Source organism: Thunnus thynnus, chromosome 2 (assembly GCF_963924715.1).
Source record: "Thunnus thynnus chromosome 2, fThuThy2.1, whole genome shotgun sequence".
NCBI classification, from domain to species: Eukaryota; Metazoa; Chordata; class Actinopteri; order Scombriformes; family Scombridae; genus Thunnus; species Thunnus thynnus.
The window spans coordinates 31,142,904-31,158,048 of NC_089518.1; positions in this window are offsets into that span (position 1 = coordinate 31,142,904).

Genomic DNA, 15,145 nt, shown 5'->3' on the forward strand with positions numbered 1-15,145 from the left:
CAATTGTTTTTGAAAGGTTTTTCATCTCCCTTGGAAAATATAATTTTCTTCTCTTGCTTCAAATGAAATCAGACATGTTTAAGACCCTAACCCAGTATCCCTTCCCTCATTATTTACATCCACTGCCAACATTTAGCACCAAAACAGGAAGTAATGTCCCCTTTACAGAGTGGAGCACATTTTATTTTCATGCAGGAAACCAAAATTTGTGACCCATTAAAAACCTGCAGATTGTATTCACCTTTATATAAACCGTATCCACAATCTTTCCCTTACCTTGAGTGTTTTCAAACCCTGACCATACCTGACCTTAACCATACCAGTTGACATGCACAGATATGGTAGAAAGAAAGAATTTTAAAAACAGCATTGAACATAATCAAGGTTTTTGCAGAATAATCATGTATTTTTGTTTTTGAAATGTATTTTTCATACTGTTCTGAGAATAAATTGCTCTATGAAAATCAATCGGTACAGTTTCAAAGTTTTCTTAAGTTGTTAAATCCATCACAGTGAACATCAAGTCTGTATAAATGTTTGTCAGTGGTACATTAGTGTTGCTTGGTAAACCAGTGTAAAGAGTCTGCTAATTATCATACCATGTGGAAATGAAGGAAAACCAGTGGATGGCTGAAACAATAGAAGTAAACAATAAAGCTTGTAAAACACAGCAGCATAATATGCTAAAAGGATACGCTTTAATTAGCCATATTTTGGTGTTGATATCATACATTTTTACATACACAGAGATTTGGCACATATAATTGGCTATTGTCAGTTGAAATCTATAAATATCAGCCCTCATTAACACATATCAGTTGAAGTGAAGGAGCTGGCCTGGAGCTGGTCCGGAGCTGGTCTGTCTGTTGGACATTCCAGCTCCAGCTCAGTGACTCCGAATGGACGGATGAAGGCCCCAGAGAGGCTAAAGGAAGGTCAGCAGTGGGCTCATAATGAGTAAAAATAGACCTCTTTGTTTATGAGTTTATTTGCCTTCAGTTACATGGCTGACTTACTGTGAGTTAGTAGAGATATGTAGAGATACTGTATAAATGGGACTAACTTGAACACATAACAACCGAAATATTTACATAACAGTACAGTTTTATAAAATCCTGTTATGCAAAATCTTTCTGATCACTCTGTTAGCAGTTTAGAGGATAAACATGTTTGTGGAAAATGATACCAGCTGCTCAGTGAGAGTCAACTGTCTCGTTTCTTTCCAGCCATCAAATGCAAACAGAAGTGAATTGTGTCAAAGCCTTGAAATGATCTTTTTCAGTCCCCCTGCAGAGAGAGATCACTGCCGAATATCTGTCTGTTGTCATGCACAATATATAAAAATGCAAATGTATATCTGGAGGGCAACAAGTTTGACTCAAAGCATTATGTAATCCAAATCTATATAAGGTATCAGGGAAACCACTGTGTGAAACTGTAGACACAAACATCGATATTATTTCCTCATTTAGGAGCTTTTCCCAGGCTCCAAAGGAATCTTGTTCCTGCTTAAAAAAAAAATGGAAATATGGGATATGAGGTTTAGATGGTAAACAATAGCGAATAACCCTCAGGCTTTTTCCCTTTGTCTTGCAGGAATGGAGAAGGTAAACAAGCTGTCGACCGAGATGAAACAGGATGACAGGTGTCAGATGAACGAAACGGGAGTCTGATGGTCTCAGAGATACTCGATCGTAGCTGTGTACCTGCGCCGGGAGAACTACTGCCTCAAAACTCAGTCGTGCAATGTCAGCATTTATAAAACAATGACAAACAGAGAGGGAGCGTCACGTGAAGCGGACACAAGTGTGGGAAACTGATGAATAGCATGATAAGAGTTTGTGAGGCTGCTGTAGGTGTGAATCTCACGATTGCCTTCTTCCTGGAAAAAGACCTGGAAGTTGGAGGTTTGGCAGCAGTCAGTCTTCTCACCATCCGCCATAGATAGCCACAGACATTAAAAATACTGATAATCAATGACCAACATTATTCTTAACAAAACACTTAAATTAATTTTAATTTCATCACTCAGTATCTGACAAATCTACTATACAACTAAACTGCAACAGCATAAATGTTTTGAAGGAAACATAATGCTGCTTGAATTATGTTCTCAACCATCAACATAATGAGTAAAAGTTAATTGACGTATCTGGCAAGTCGCAAAAATGTTGATACTGAATGTGTCAATAAAATATTAATTGACAATGTATTTATGGTTACGTTAAGGCAGAAGTCTGCAAAAAAGTCTGCAGTGACTTGAAGCCAAGTGGCGACTACCATGACTTCAGGCTGAAGCCAATGTGGAAGTATATAATATAACAAAAATAAACCTAAAAAAAAAAAGTCTGCAATGACTTTAAATACAACGTGTTTCTGACCATTTAAGTGAAACCACAATCTTTCACTAACCTTAACCATGCAGCAGCTACCACGGCTTGAGACTGAAGCAAATGTGAAAGTACCTTAAAGTGCAATACCACCAACAGCCACTAGATGCTGGCTCCAATTGTCTCCTGTTCAAAAAGCGTCAACTTCTCTCTAAAGATACTAAGTCAATCATTTTTTTCAATGAGTCATTATGGTCTCAATCGCTAAATTCGGGCCCTCTAATAAACGTGCTGGTGGTTATTTAGGGAATTATTGCTCTGTTAATTAGATTTGAAGACGTATACTGTAGTAGCTTTGATGTTAGTCTCGCGATACCAGATAATCTGAGATCTCTGCCTACTGAAGTCTGGGGATTTCTAAATGCACGGTAGTTGCTTGAATGGCCACTAACAAACCTACGGCCCTTATATTCTGTCAAGGATATGCCTTACTGGAAGTTTAAGAGGCTAAAAAAACGTAGTGAACTGCATGTCACTGCCCCAATATGAAGGGCCTCCCTAAAGACCTTGGATTAGTTCTGCAATGCAGGGTTTTTTTTAACTCTCTAATTGTTTCCACACAGTTTTTACAACAAAATCTGAGAGATTGTCCCCAGTCTCTATAAGCAAAGCATTTAGAGACTGACCTGTGAGTCTACTTTGATGTCTGCTGTGTGGGTGTTGAGTGACAGCTGTGATTGACAGTTGGCCCACCTGCTGCTCTCCAGGACTCAAACTGAGTCAGACTATTGTCACAATATTTCTGTAAGTTTAATGTTACTTGACTTTGATACCTGCCCTGTTAGCACTATTAGCTATAGTAGCTAATGTTAGCCCAAGTGTTCCCAGTAAGCTAGCGTTCGCTTCAGTCTGAGGTAGCGGAGCGTGTTTCCAGACCGTGAAAGGCAACACCAAGCACTCCTTATTTGAAAGGTCCTGATTTCAAGTGGAAAAGATGGTGCTGACTCTGCAACTCTGGGCTTCAAAACGACTCCAATGTAAAACAATGGGTGACATCACACCTCGCTATGTCCATCTTTATATACAGTCTATACTTGAAAAACAAGACATTTAACCAAAACCACAATCTTTCACCAACCTTAACCCCAATTACATTCAACAACACAACGTAATTGAGAAAACAATTTAGGAGTAAATAATTGTAATTTCTTGGAAACAAAGTCAGTTTTGTATGTTTGTATGTTGACATAATTTTTTTGCTTAATAGTTTTCAAGGCTTTTATTAGAGCAGTTATCAGCATTTTTAAAATATATCTCATTTGGACCGAATCTCCTCAGCTGCTCAGTGACAGGAATGAAAGCCCACTTCCTGTCATGCAGCCTACTCAAGACATGTCCAGCCTTCTGCAGATGTTAGAAAGCAATGTGAACTGAATCAACCGGGGACTTGAGCGGATACAGTGTTTGTTCATGCGTGCCATCATGACTGGAGCCCTTTAATGAAGACCACAAGTAGATAAGCTGTGACAGAAAGGGGGAAATCCTAAGCAGAAAACGAAACGAAATGTTTGATTACTGTATGCTCGGTAGCAAAGCAGGATGTATATCATAATTAAGTAAATCACAGTCAATGTATGTCTGATTGGTTCCATCAGACTGTCGCAAAAGATCAGTGTGGTCATGCGTTTTCAGAGAAGATAAGGACTGAATTTACATTTTGATGTGATATGTTCTTTAGAAGAAGCTGAATAATTTATACATTTATTAATCTCTATCAGTATTGAATAGGAATTGACAGACAGCCCCATTGAGGTAAAACAGACAAATATTTTTTATATATATTTTTCATCAAGCACTGACTTGTCAAGAGGACAAGTAACATACATTATCACCATGCTAAATATTGTAATCATTATATTTCTTCTTTTATTTGACCATATTAACAAGGAAGTTTTATTGACATTAATTTATTTTTTCTAGAGAGAGTCCTGGAAAAAATGATGCTGCTTGAAGCAACACAGGAGAGACATTAACGGAAAGTAGTGCTGGAAAGTAACTAAGTACTGTAATTATAGTAAGTGTAATTCTTGTGTTCTTGTACTTTCCTTTTTACTTTTTATACTTCTACTCCACTACATTTCAGAGGTAAATAATGTACTTTTTACTGCATGATAGTTACTCAATACTTTGCAGTATATAAAGGAGTTCAAATGAGCCCCAGCTTTACTAGCTGCATCATCAAAGTAATATTTATACATTAATGCAACATTATTATATTTATTATATTATTATTATAAGTATATATTTATGCTAACACTTATATATTTTTGCTAGTAACAGAGTATTTTATGGTATTGCTACTTTTACTTAAGTAAAAGATCTGATTATTTTTTCACTACTGACAGAAAGAAGATGAATAAAGCAAAACAAAACATTTCCTTGATAAACTATGCATTAAAATTGTGCCTCATTCCCTAAAAAGTTCCTTACTTTATGTTTAAAAAGCTGCCCAAATCAAGTCACAACAACATCAAGGAGTTCTGTGAGAACAAGCTGCAGTTTTTGTGTTGTCATTTGTTTTGGGGGGCCTGGGAATGGATCTTATTTGCCTTGGTAACTGAAATGTGATGCCAGGTGGTTACTTTCTGTTACAAAACAAAATATTGACAGTAAGGTGACCTGCAGGCCAGAAGTTTCAGCACCATTATCAACACTTTATCTTTTAATCGCCAGTATGAACAGAGGGAATGATTATAGCGAGGAAAACCTTTTTCGGGGTTGATATGGACACTTGACTGTTGTTTTAAGTTAGACTTAAACCTCTCCTTAAAGTAATTCTGGCCTTTTCTGGTCTGAATGTCTGAAAATCCCTGATTGACAAAGGAAAATACAACAAGCAATATATGCATGATGAGGAAGTTCAGTCCAAACACTTATGCTTTAACAAAAGTACCTTTGAGCTGGTGTTGGGAAAGTACTTTCAATAAGGCTTTGTTTTGTTGTTCAGTCGCTCCTGTTTCGTTGAAAGTGATAAGCAATTTGCTGCTATTAGCTGTCAAAAGGTGTAAATAACCTTTTATTACCCCAGCACTTTCTCACAGTTTGGGGATTAATTGCACTCACTTATGTGACCCAGCTGCACTATAAATTTCCCACCGTTTTAAGATTGTCTTATCATGAGAGACAGCCAGAGACAAACAGGTCTATATATGTAGTCTACTGTATTTGTCTCTGTTTAGACAGAGGGGATATTCAAGTACTCTGTGAACAGCATGTGAACTGGAGCCTCAAATAACTGTTTTCTTTTAACCGGATTAAGTATATAAGCAAACAGTTACCGGGGTCTATAATTTTTGTACGTTCCTCTAAATTTCTGGAAGTGAAAGGGGAATTCTGAGTCAGATATCTTTGATCCAGCCGAGCTATAGGTGAGCGCCTTTTTAAAACAAGACGCTAAGGAGCTTAATTGCAGAAAACAAAACATTTACTTCCTCTGTACTGTGTACGTGCTGCTGGGAAAAGCGGCACAGTAGGTGATTCTGTAGACTTGGTACCACTGAGGAGGAAGTATGTACTCCTTGTTTGCGCACGTTGCTGCTTATCGTTCCTTTTTGTCACAAGAGCCATTGTTATGATTTCAGGTTCTCATGCTATGTCCAGGTTTCCATCAGTCAGCAGCACTCCGGACATGATGTGTGTTGTGTATGTGATACTTTCCAGTCTCAGAAATATTGCAGTGTGGCTCATTCATATGTATGGGGTATTTTTTTTAAATTTATTTCAAATATAATGACACCGCTGCCACTTTAGGTGCAAAGTGGAACTTATCAAGTGGTACATAAGACATTTTCACAGTATTTGAAGGGATGGTGAAGCCCTAAAAAAGGAGTCTTAAACTGTAACTACATCCGGCAGCGGGGTTAGCTTTAATAAGCATTGTCTCTGCTGGTTGCCTGGCAACCTCGCGGCGTCGACAAGACTCCAGGAAGTCACTGAACTCGGCCAACAAATATAGACAACACAACAAATCATAATCTGTCTTTTTTACACTTCAGTTTTTGCATGGTAGTGAGCTTTAGAGGTGCTTTCCCAGATAGCAAACTTGCTGTGGTTCAGAACCGGCCCACAACCGACACTTTCGGCAACTTTCATCTGCCCCACATACTGCGTGGAATGACGGCACTTGGGCGATCCGCCCCTGTTTCCCAGATCTGGGCCACAAGCAAGCTGTATGTCAACCAAGAACAAACCAGATAAACCAGAACTGGCCCACATTCACAATACACATACCTGAGAGCATCTTTACCAAAAAAAAAAAGACTCACATTTGATTTGGAATATTTGGACCATATTTACTATTTTACATGTGGCTATTTCAGGCTCACATCCATATTGTCCAGGCCAGAAGAAAGCCAGCAGTGCCATATCATTGCCTGAAGTGGTCCACTTCTGTATGCTATCTGGGTTGTTACCTTTGGAGAGAGGCAGGCTAGCTGTTCCCCTGTTTCCTGTCTAGATGCTAGGGTATGTTTTTTTCTGAGGGAGGGGCAAAAGAAAATATTAATAGCGCTGCAAAGAGCTGCGCTTTTTTTAAAAATACATACAATAAAATATAAGATCCAGCCCCCCTCCAAACACAAATACTTTTTGTATAGTCCCTAAAAGGAAATAAAAGGGGGAAATTATATGTTAAAGGGTTAAATGCATGGAGTAAGTTGTACATATAATTGAAACTTTTCACTGACAAAGAAAACACACAATTTATCTGTAATCCCAACAACTTGGTCAACTTAGTCCCTTTCCTGTGTCCGCAGAGCAGTTTACCTGCTATCGAGGAAGATACGAAGTAGTTTGGATCATTTTCATTTTATCAGAAGGTGAAAAGAAACCAAAAAAATAATAATAATAAGAGACAGATGTATGAATATGAAGGGAAAAGTCTTACTGCATTGATGTAGACTTCATACGAGCTTATACATTAGATCAAATTATACCTCACAACATGTTCCTTACAGATAAAAAACAACAGTAAAGGCCACCCACTTAGCTAAAAAGTGAAGTCTCTCCAATGTAAATAAATGAGAGGTGTGTGAACTTTCACATCCTCTGTGATGTCGAGCATCGAGTTAAATCTTTCAGGTGCTTCATTGTCACACAAAACTCCCGGTTTCCTCGCTCTTTGTGTGGCGCTGTGTCACAAGCTCCCACACTGTTCTCATACAGCAACACAGAGGAGCGCTAATCTTCACCCTTCCTTCCCTTGCCCCAAACTACAATTATCAGATTACGCTCACAAACAAGCAGCACACACACACACACACACACACACTCACACAAACATAATTGGGGCTTGCACTTATTTTGTCCAAACTTAAAGGACTTGAAGAGACATCAAATGTTAGAATAATAAACCGGAGAGCATCAAAGTCTCGGGTAAACAGTTATTTTCCAGCAAATATTTTTAATATACAGTGGGAAAAAGAGTAAAAGGAAGACAGTGAGTATTTGTGTGTGTTTTGCAGAGACAGAGTCCCTAATGAGACAGAAAGTCCCCCTCAGTCTGAGTGGTGACCTTGCACCGGTTTAAGTCCATATCGCTAACCCCAGCTCACAGACTTGACATGGAGCTATTTCATTCCCATGACTGGACTGCAGATATTTACCCACAATCCCACAGGGTCATGGAGCCAGTCTGTCCCAGCTGCACAGTGAAATTTCGGGGCCTTTCACATCACGTCTGCCTTATCACTGCTACATCAGGTGCTGACACTCCTGTCGAGAAAAGATGGAATGAAGAAAATTGTGTTTTAAAAATCAAACTCAGATTTTAATTCTCTTCATTTATTGTGTAAGGAAGTTTGTTTTTTAGACATATTAGTGGAAACAACATCTAAGTTTCAAACCTCTGAGTTGGTGTTGCAAGGAGACACAACTTTTTAAAAACTACACAAAAAATACAATAAATACAGTAAATATCACAAAATGTTACAATAATGAAATTAAATGATTAATAACATGAAATAAATTAATAAGACGCTACAGAAATTCATGTGATGTTTTCATACGTTTCAGACACTGTTGACCTTAATTAGCTACTGCTTTCAATTAATCAATACCTCCAGGAAATTGTGATTTTGCAAAAATTCAAGAAATATCTGTAATAATTATGGGAGCTTGCAATTTTTCTAAATTAACACAACCTTTCCACATGAAATGGCCAATTCAACAGGCTTGTGATTTGCACCAATTGACGCATTTCGTGTCGTAGTAACTTACATCATCGCAGCGCGATTCAGATGGAAGAAGTCTCACCTGCCAACAAGAATTACTGCCATAGACCGTGCAAAACATTGTTTTGCATGACAGTGGAGAGTAACATTGTGGTAGACCACAAGCAGAAAGGCTTATAAATGGAAGACAAGTACATCATTTTCTTTTCTATATAATTTGGCAAAAAATTCAAGACGTAAATGTGAGGGTGTTTACAGTCAGAACAGATTTGACCTCAAATTACAGTAATGAACCGCACCCTTACTTACGAGCAGACAGGTTTCAATGGCAGCTCATACTTTTACCTCTCTTTGCGCCATTTCCTGTCTCGGTCCGCAGTGTAATGTCTCAGAAATGTGTGCAAAAGAGACTCAGGACTACATAAAAAAGAAAGCAGGAATGCCAGAACTGGAGGAAAATGGGGTGTTACTGGGAAAAGGTGACGCACCTAACTATAATGTTAGGTGGTGGCCCTTATTCTGCAGGAAGTGATTCAGTGTTGGAGAACATGGTGCCTAGCTTTCATGACATCATGGTGTAAGATTTGGCATCACTGAATGTCTTTTTGTGCGGCAGATTTAGCCTAAAACCTCTAGGTTCTTTATTTTGACAAAATAATCAGAATTAAAACAACATTAATCAAGATTATCTTGTTGAGGACTTACACATGAGTTAGTTTATATTTGATTCTGCTTTTTAGTGGGAATTTTTTAAGTCGCAGGCTCTTTATGTCATGCAAATCAAATCTATTTTGATATTTCAACGTAAGTTTTGTGTTTCAGTCTTAAACTGCGGGAAAAAGTGGATAAAGGTTGTTAAAATCGCCTGTGGGAATTAAACAAGCCATGGACCTCTGACTCATGGCATAGCCACCGTTTGTGTGGGAGTGAGACACTCCTGGCTGGCGGCTGAAATATAAAGAGAGAAAACAGAGAAAGAGAGGCTCAAAGAGTGTGGCGGCGGAGAGGGAATGACATCAAGATGGTAGAGACAGAAACCAGAGTGGAAGCAGAGTAAGGACAGATTTTAAGTGGGAAGGAGAAACCCAGCATGAAAGATGGACGAGAGATGGACGGGGAACATAGAAGAAGTGGAATTACAGTGTCCCTTGGGAAATCCCAATAAGGGAAAGGCCACGTAGTTCCCAAACTCACTCAAACATAGCCTTTTTTTCCTGGCTGTACCTCAGGCAAGTAACCTCAGTGTAATGTTGGGAAGCTAACATTTAAAGTAACACATAATCCCTTTGAGAAGCCTTTGCATCCTCAAAACATTGCCTCTGATATTACTTTTTCCATTTCACCGCTTGTTCTTATAAAAAAAAAAAAAAAAAAAAAAAGCATAATGGTAGAGACTTCACACGATGCAGAGAGAGCAGACAGAGCACATAGAGGTAAAATGTGGCGAGGTATGCAGAGGGAGTGAGAGCTTTCTCTCTCTCCCTCTCTGTGGTAATTATCAAATATTTAAGGAACAAAGGAATGGTGTTCTCTGCGTGGGAACTGCGGCTCGGAGGTGTGTCTCACTACGTCTTAAGTCACAACAATCTAAACGCATTCCTTCGAAAGGGAAATCTGCACTACTCACATGAGTAAATGTGAAATGCACTGTGTATCCCTGTTATTTCTGCAGTCTCTGCAGTGAGTGAGCGATCTTTCATCATAAGCGAAAAATAAAACAATAAAACTAAAATTAGTAATGAATGCCGACATTATTGCATTTATAAAGGCAGTAAATCCGTTTTAGCCTCTTAAACTGCAGGTGCAACTGTTGTCTCACTCCCATCTCCCTCTATTTAAAGCTTAATGCAAAACATATAATAGAATTTTTATTCTGCTTTCACAGGAACATGTTTCTTGGAAAAGACACATATTCTGCGTCATTGCCCAGAATAGGATCTCTATTTCCAACGAAGAGAGAGCGCCTGTGATCTACCAGGCAGATGTATGAGCCACTGCAGCCAAAGTTAAACAAATTTAAACTTTGACTCCAAATATGCTGATCTCCAAGACAGACGTCTAGTGGTATTACTTCATTGACAGTAGATGGAAGTTATAAAAGCACCAATTAGTTAATTTTGTGCATGTCTGAAATCCTGCAGTTATACATCTGCACTCCAATTCTAGCTGGACTGCTGACTTTGTACGTGGTATCTTGGTTAGCTGCTTTGTAGAAGTTCATGCTGTGATTCACATAAGTGCAAAAACTGAGTGCACTTGAGCATTTGGTGTGTTAGAGTCTGATTTTATGGGTCAAATGTTTAAACATTGCAATTTGATTGTTGAATGATTTGTAGTTTGATTACACAATTTTTTTATGTTAATAAGTATGTAATGAAACTATTCCAACTTCTGGAGCTTTCAAACGTACAGACAGTCTTCATCAGCTGGTGAAGTTTGCTAAGTTGTCATGGAGATGCATGTGTTGACATGCAAGCCTGGTAGCTGTTATGATTTCATCCACAACATTTATTATCACCTCTCTTTTGTCAAACTACTTTTCCAAAGAACTTTCATTCACAACTTAAACAAACATAAATATTGTTTGACCATTAACGTTTTAGAGCTGGGAAAGTTAAGAGTTTTAGATTTTGAATTATGATAAATGATTACAAGTTACAAATGTATTCCTTTTTGTGTTTATATAACACTGACATTAAAAAAACATCCCAGTAAATGTTAGCTTTAAGAGTTTATTTTCACCACATAACTGAAAGAGTTCACTGTGAAACAAAAAAAAAGCAGGTTGAGAGACAGAAAGCTGCAGACTATCAGGAGAAAAATGGATGTTGGAGCAGCAAACATTGGTACAACTTTGGAAGTGTAGTTTAATTCAACCCCTCCTGTAAACAAAAGGAGGAAGTGGCCTTGTGTGACTGGCTTGCAGGGACTTCCTGTTTGTGATTATGTGTCCAAAAACAGAACCAGGGCCTCTGGACCTCCCACGACTCTGTTTCACTCTGGGCAGGAGAACCACTGGCCCGCTGCGTCTGGCTGTCCACACATTGTACTTACGTAGCCGGGGCGCCACAATACTGGGAAGCAGCTGCAGTAGACATAAAAGTGACAAATGTATGTTGATAATGGCATGCAACACACCGGCTATCATTAATGTAATTAGCTTAATGGGTAGTAGCACAGGAAATAGACCTAATGGCATTTTAACTTTCTGGGTGAGTAGTTTTGACAGGTTGACCCTATTTCTACTAGGTAAATAGGTTTTTATTGAATTTTGACTTTTTCTTGTGCAAAAATAAGATTTGTCCAATGTTAGGTTTTGGGAAGCATAAGTACAAACTCTAGTTGTCTGCAAACACTCCCTTCTTGTTAACTAGTGCATACCATTTGCCCTCCGCCATTTAATTAAGTGTCTGTCCTTCAATTACTGTAAGTAAAAGTGACAAAACCACATTATTAAAAAAAATCATTGCAAGCTGAAGTTCTGGATGCAAAACTTAAGTAACAGTAAAAATAAAGTGTTATGAGCTAAATATCAAAAGTAAAAATACTCATTATGCAGAAAAATGGCCTCTGTCAGTATGTGAATGTTGATGTTGTAGCTGAAGTTTAATGCATGTCTATATGCCAGGAGGGTCATGAGACAGGTAAGCAGTTAGAAAACATTTGACAAAATAAACTTACAGTAACTTCTGGTCAACTTACCTTGTGGATGCAGTTTGGTCAGTTGTTCATGTCATATGGGATGGATGGTAGAAATGGGAAAGATTCCCATGTAAAGAACTTATTAGACGGTTGTATGATTATAGAGGTGGTTGTGTAAACGTTGAAAATACTGCGCTGTGCCAATATGAAAGTATATTCCGTAAGTTTGGCAGACACAAGATGTCCATGAGTTTCCCAATTGTAATTTCCATTCAAATGTACAAATCAAAACTACATGTGAAACCTGTAATTTCGAAATGGATGCGGCAAAAGTAACATAAACCATCGCCCTTACAATTGAGAAACCTCTATCTGCTGATGATGCAACTGAAACAAGTGGAGAAAGCTGGCAAGTAAGGCTGATTTTGTCAAGTGACTAGGATCAAGAATAAACTTTCACCATAGTCTGTATATAAAGATAGAAAGACAGTGTGTGTGTGTGTAGAGAAAAATCAGTTTATTCTTTAAACAGAAGTCTGAGTCTGTGTGAGTCTCTGAGCCGTGGAGAGCTAACTGTCAAACACCCACATGGCAGACATTCTTCAAATCTTAGTAACAGAGCAATAATTTTCAAAATGACCACCAGCGCACCTAATAGAGGGCCCGAATTTAGAGCTTGAGACCATAATGACTCCTTGAAAAAACATACTTTCTAGAGAGAAGGTACTTCAGCACTGGCTTCAGACTAAAGCGGTAGTTCCTGCTTGACTTTCACACACAAATGGCCACAAAAAGTCTTCAGCAGAGTACAGTTTTTCAAAATATCCCAACAATACCTTTGCCTACAACACCTCTGAGCAGCCACCTCCTTCCCTTAACCTTGCTACTGCAGGAAAGCAGGAGCCAAAGACCCTCGCCTGCATTTCCTCACATTGGGCAACATAATCTACAATTTAACAATAAACTCAGCAAACCCTCCTCCCTGATAAGAACAATACAGCAACACCAGGATACATTAATCTGTGTTTGAAACACTAAGGAAATAATACGACTGCAATACAATGGCCTATTTTCCTTCCCTCAGGTATGCTTTGTGTCTCAGTGGACGCCACACTTGTAAGAATTGTCTATGTGGTGGATATGATGTAGATTTTTAACAATAAAGCATCCTTTAAAGTATTAAAGGTATGGCCCTGAACAAACCAGCTTTGTTTACTGGAAAAAAGGAAACGGGAGACAAAAGAGCCCATTAAGCTTTTTTTTGTGTGTGTGATTCTTCTGCAATAGTGTGATCCATTTCTTGAAAATGAGAAACAAGAGGAAATACAAGATCAATCAAGGATCAATCAATCATGACCAGTAACAATGTGGCACGATTAATCATTGAAGTAAAAAATCTGATTATCCCAGTGCAACATTGCCTTCCCGGAAACATATCCAGAAATGCCCATTTACAGGTGATTAATAACTGATATTCACCTTTTTAGAGGATGTTACATCACATTTCAAACTATAACTGTCACACCCTGCCTGGACTTTGGGTGTTTTTTGGTCTTTTTATGTTCTTGTATTCTTTGGGGTCTCCTGGTTTGCACTTCTGTTTAGTCCTTCGGTTCATATGGGTTTTCTTGTTATATTTGGATGGTGGGTTTGGACTGCCTTTTGTTGTTTAGCCTGGTGTGTTGTATACTTTAGTTTAGGTTCATGATGGTTCTTGGACAGGTTGGTGTGGGTTGTATTATAGTATTGTGTGTTCATGTACTCCTCCTCACCTGCCCTGCTTCACCCTCGTTAGCCCTGCTCTGCTTCCTGTGTTTCCCTCAGCCAATCACTCCCAGCCTGCCCTTGTGTCTCATCACCTGTAACCCATTCCCTGATTAGTTTGGTCTGTATTTAAGGTCTGGTTTTTAGTTGAGTCTTTGTTGGATCATTTGTGTTGTCTCGTCTGCTAGTTCTGTTCAGCTCTGTTTGCCTGTACTTGACCATCCATCATTATAGGAGATTTTTTCATCTAATCTGCATTCTGGCCTCTGCGTTTGGGTCCACTCCTGCTTCCCCAAACTGACAATAACTATATATACTGTATAACTCCACTTATGAGCTCACCAATAGTCAACAAAGCCAAAACATTGACATTTACATCAACGTCAGATACAATCATGACAATGCAGATGGAAAGACATTGTTTTACCACCAGTATTAGACAGCTCGTCCCGTTAGATGATGACATTCAGATTTATTATTTTCCAAATAACCTCCCAGAAAGTAGAGCTAAAACGGTTTGTCATTGAACTGATGACTCGCAAAAGAAAATTAATTGGCAACTGTCTTGATAGTTGATTATTCGTTGAAGAAAAGGAAACATTTTCTGATTCCAGGTACCTTAAATGTAAAGATATGAGCTCAACTCACTTCTTCTTCTTCTTCTTCTTCTTCTTCTATGAAATATCATACACGAGTACTAGCACATCAAAACTGAACAAGTGAAAGGTCTGCAGAAAATATTATTAAAGGTTTTGGGCCGAGCTCTTCCTCAGTAGGTACATCTGGTATAGTGAACAACCAAAGGGTTCAGGAAAAGCCCCTAGAAAATTTACAATAGCACCACAAGGATATAAACAATAGTTCCAGGTACTTAAATGTAAGGATTTGATGCTTTCCTTTGAGATATATGATAGTAAATTAAATATCTTTGGGTTTTGGGATTGTTGGTCGGATAAAACAAGCAATTTAACTAAGTCACTTCAGGTCAGTTGGGTTCTGGGAAATTATGACAGGAATTTGTACATTTTGTAGAAAAAACACGATTCAAAAAAACAGATTAATCATTAGTTTCAGTTTTACTAGGAAGTTTTCAGGAAAAACCACATTGGGCGTGTGGACAAATGCCACGTTTTTGAATGTTCAACTGACTGAGTGCATGAATGTGTGCAGCAGACAAAA